Below are 5,001 nucleotides of genomic sequence, written 5' to 3'. Positions count from 1 at the left end.
TCCTGAGTAGCTGGGACTACAGGCGCCCGCCACCACGCCCGGCTAATTTTGTTTTTGTATTTTTAGTAGAGATGGGGTTTCACCGTGTTAGCCAGTATGGTCTCTATCTCCTGACATCATGATCCGCCTGTCTCTGCCTCCCAAAGTGCTGGGATTACAGGCGTGAGCCACTGCGCCCAGCCTATTTATTTTTTCATTTATTTTTTGGAGATGGAGTCTTGCTCTGTCGCCCAGGCTGGAAGTGCAGTGGAGTGATCTCGGCTCACTGCAACCTCCGCCTCCCAGGTTCAAGCGATTCTCCTGCCTCCCTCTCCCAAGTAGCTGGGAGACGGTGCTGGCCACCACGCATGGCTACAGGTGCTGGCCACCACGCATGGCTAATTTTTTTGTATTTTTAGTAGAGATGGAGCTTCATCATGTTGGCCAGGCTGGTCTTGAACTCCTGACCTCAGGTGATCTGCCCGCCTCGGCCTCCCAAAGTGCTGGAATTGCAGGACTGAGCCACCACGCCCAGCCTCCATTGGCATGTTAAAGAGGCTTCTCAGGTGATTATAATATTCAGCCACAGTTGAACTACTGTGCTAAATAAAGCCAATCACAGCCATCCTGGACCTCTTGCTCGTGATTGGCTTAAGAGATGTGCACGTGACCTAGTTCTGCCCAATTCTGATGTAAGAGGAAATGATGGGAGGGGCTTTCGGGAAGCTTTTTCTCTTTACTTTGCTGATTCTTGCACTAGCGGTCTTTGCTTTCTCTCTAAGTACCGAAATGCTTTCACTGTAAAGAGAAAGACAGAGAAAGGCTGGAGTTGCAAACTCACATGTCTCTAAGTAGCCTGGAAGTTAATCTTTAAAGGAAGAGGGTTGGGTGGAAGCTATGCCGTGCCTCAAGGGGGCTGAAGTTTTAGATATAAGATTTAAGCAGAAGGGGAATGTGATAATGAAATATTGGATAGCTCGTATAAGCCCTTTTTTTTCTTTTTCTGAGATGGAGTCTCACTCTGTCACCCAGGCTGGAGTGCAGTGGCGCCATCTCGGCTCACTGCAACCTCCGCCTCCCAGGTTCAAGCAATTCTCCTGCCTCAGCCTCCTGAGTAGCTGGGACTACAGGTGTCCGCCACCACACCTAGCTAATTATTATTATATTTATTTATTTATTTATTTATTGTATTTTTAGTAGTGACGGGGTTTCGTCACGTTGGCCAGGCTGGTCTTGAACTCCTGACCTCAGACAATCTGCCCGCCTTGGCCTCCTAAAGTGCTGGAATTACATGCATGAGCCACCGCACCCAGCAATATAATCACTATTATAAGAGACTGGAGTACTGAGCTTGGAAAATGGGCAGATAGGCTGCACAACTGAAACCGTGATCAAAATTACTCCCCAAATCAAGCCAGTTAAGAAACTGTTGCTGCTGCCAACCATGGAATACCACTGCCCCTACCGCCCTTGCTGTTCCTAGAAGCTGAATTTTGCTTTCACCATCGACTGCCAGAAATAATTCACCAATTCTTTCTTGTCCTGGATTCTTCCTAAAATTAGCACCCCATTTATAAGCCTGGGAGACACGCTTAATTGGCCAAGCCTGGAGCATGCTGGTAAGTATCGGGTATATTGCTCGAACAGTGGGAAAAGGCACCTGCCTCCGACCAAGACTTGTGAATTGGGGTCATCCTTGAATAAAGGAGAGGGGTTCAAAGGCTGGTGACCGAAGGTATCACAAGTGTTTATCACACCACTATTCTGCCATGAGGGACGATAGTCAAATATTGCCAGTGCTTCAGATTTTTCAAGCAAAATCAGAAATTTGGATTTTATCTTATTTTATTTTTGGAACAGGGTTGTGCTCTACTGCCCAGGCTGGTCTTGAACTCCTGGGCTCAAGCAGTTCTCCTGCCTCGGACTCCCAAAGTGCTGGGATTACAGGCATGAGCCACCTCACCAAGCCTATTTATTATTTTAGAGACAGGGTCTCACTCTGTGGCCCAGGCTGGAGTGGCGTGATGGAATCCTAGCTCACTGACACCTTGAACTCCTGGGCTCAAGCAATTCTCCCTGTCAGCCTCCTGAGTGGCTGGGACTATAAGGCATGCACCATCACACCCTGCTAATTAAAAAAATTTTTGGCAGAGATGGGGTCTTGCTATGTTGCCCAGGCTGGTGTTGAACTCCTGAGCCCAAGTAATCTGCCCGCTTTGGCCTCTCAAAGCATTGTGATTACAGGTGTGATCCATGGTGCCTGGGTGAAATTTGGATTTTATATGAAATCCTTGTATATTAAATGTTGGTAACTAATTAAAAACAAACTGCTGGCCAGGCAAAAACACTATACAGATCACTTTGTGATTTCTAATTTGTCAAAGACAGATGATCAGGCAAAGATGTCATTTCTTCTTACTTTCCCCTTCTGCCTGTGGTTTAGCCCTTCTGGGACATTACTGGCAAGTAAAGGTGATATCTCTGTGTGAATTGGACCATTAATTAGCACAGGTGCAAACTTTTCTTATATAATCACCATCAGATTTGGAAACAATTTAATAAAACATCAAGTAGTAGAGATGGCAGGATCATACACTACAAGGAAAATTATCAACACAAGGCATTTGCTCTTAAAATTGGATTAGAGAAAGGGAGCCCGGGATTTTGCTACTCTCAGCTTTGGAACAAGCTTGGGTTTGGACACAGCACTTACTGCCTTTGTTTATCTTTATTTATTTATTTTTTGAGACGGGGTCTTGCTCTGTCCCCCAGGCTGGAGTGCATGGCGCAATCTTGGCTCACTGCAACCTCTGCCTCCCAGGTTCAAGCAATTCTCCTGCCTCAACCTCCTGAGTAGCTGGGATTACAGGCACCCACCACCACACCTGGCTAATTTTTGTATTTTTAGTAGAGACGGGTTTCACCATGTTGGCCAGGCTGGTCTCGATCTCCTGATCTTGTGGTCCACCCGCCTCGGCCTCCCAAAGGATGGGGATTACAGGTGTGAGCCACCACGCTGGGCCGCCTTCGTTTATTTTTAAGACTTCTTCTTATGAGAGAATGGGATTGAAGGCTATCTTTGGAAGATGCTGGCAGAAGAAAATCAAACTGAGTTTTTCTCCTGAGCATGTTTATACTGGTGAAATCATGTTTAAATAGAGGGAGGACTTGAAGGAGAAAAACATCTCAAAGGGCAATTTGAAGAGTGTCTTCGATGGCCACAGCAAAATCCTAGACGACTGATCGGTGCTCAAAGTCCTGAGGTCTTCTTCCCCCCAATTACTTTCTCTTATCAGAAACCCCAAATCCCCCATGTTAGAGTTTAGGGACTTCGTTCATCATCCTCTAACATGTGTTGATTAACGAATAGATGGTTATTTATCACATCCTGAATCTGATTCTAATTTTCAGGTTGGAAGGGTTAACTCCTATGAATTTGCTCCATATACAGGGCTCAAAAAAATTCACATTTCATTATTTTTCTACGTTTAATATATATCTGGCTTAATGTCCTTCGCTGTTGCTCTCTCAAGCTAAGGTAGTTTGGAAATTCATTCTGTTGGGAGTGGAGGGTTGGGTTTCTTCCCTTCTCTGGGGCTATTCAAGATGCCTAGGTGGTTGTAGAAATGGGCCAGACAATTTGGAGAAAGGGCTTTTGGTCTTCAATTCTTTTATTATTATTATTATTATTTTTAAATTTTAGTGACAACATCTTATTCTGTTACCCAGGATAGAATGCAATGGTGCCATCACAGCTCACTGCGGCCTCAACCTCCTGGGCTTAAGTGATCCTCCTGCCTCAGCCTCTGGCATTGCTGAGACTGTAGGCATGTGCCACCACACCTGACTAATTTTTAAATTTTTTTGTAGAGATGGGGGTCTTACCATGTTGACCAGGCTGGTTGTTTTGAAATCTGGGCTCAAGCGATCCTCCCGCCTTGGCCTCTCAAAGTGCTGGGATCACAGGCATGAGCCACTGGACCCGGCTGGTCTTCAATTCTTTTTTTTTTTGAGACGGAGTTTCGCTCTTGTTGCCCAGGCTGGAGTGCAATGGTGCCATCTCGACTCACTGCAACCTCCACCTCTCGGGTTCAAGCGATTCTCCTGCCTCAGCCTCCTGAGTAGCTGGGATTACAGGTGTCTGCCACTATGCCCAGCTATTTTTTTGTATTTTTAGTAGAGACAGGGTTTCACCATATTGGCCAGGCTGGTCTCAAACTCCTGACTGCAGGTGATCCACCCGCCCCGGCCTCCTGAAGTGCTGGGATTACAGGTCTTCAGTTCTTTATATTGTCTGTTGTAATAGATGCTCTTTGTGCAGTTGGAACAATCCCTTTGAAGATCAGCAGCTCTGTGGGTGATAGTGTTGGTTTTCTCAGTGTACAACTTAGCCACCCAGAACGTTTGTCATCGCACCCAGTGCCACAAGAGTTTGGGGTTTAGACTTCCCTGTGCTCATTCTTCAAAGTCCTTCTTATCACCTCTCCCCTCCCTTGCCTCCAGGAGAAGTACTGATCTATGAAGACAGGACGTGATCTGCACTCTTGTTACTCAAAGCAAGGTCCAGGGACCGGCAGCCTTCACACAACCTGGGAGCTTGTTAGAAGTGCAGTCTCTGGCTCCACCCCAGACCTCCTGAATCCAAATCTCCATTGTAACAAGGTCTCCAGGCAATTGGTAAGCACACTTCAGTTGCCAAACCCTGGATACCACTGCATTGTATTATGTTGGTGCAAAAGCAATTACTTTTGCACCAACCTGATATCTCTATCCTACTGTCCTGCCTCTCCAGCCTGTTCTACACCCTCACTGTGACTTCTTCAGGGACTTGGGCCACTCTGCTCTCATACAACACTCCCACCTCCTCCCCTCGAAGGGCCTGGCGTTTTGACAATTCAACTTTAAGTCCCAAAGTTTCTAGGCATTCAAGTTCCCCTGGACTAGGCAAGCCCAATATTCCAGAACTCTAAGGCTTAATTGCTTGGGGGGAAAAATCTTCCTTAGTCTTCTGTATTGAGTCTT

The sequence above is a fragment of the Mandrillus leucophaeus genome, unplaced genomic scaffold, assembly GCF_000951045.1.
Source record: "Mandrillus leucophaeus isolate KB7577 unplaced genomic scaffold, Mleu.le_1.0 Scaffold7, whole genome shotgun sequence".
Taxonomy (NCBI): Eukaryota; Metazoa; Chordata; class Mammalia; order Primates; family Cercopithecidae; genus Mandrillus; species Mandrillus leucophaeus.
Note: the sequence above shows the minus strand (reverse complement) of the source record.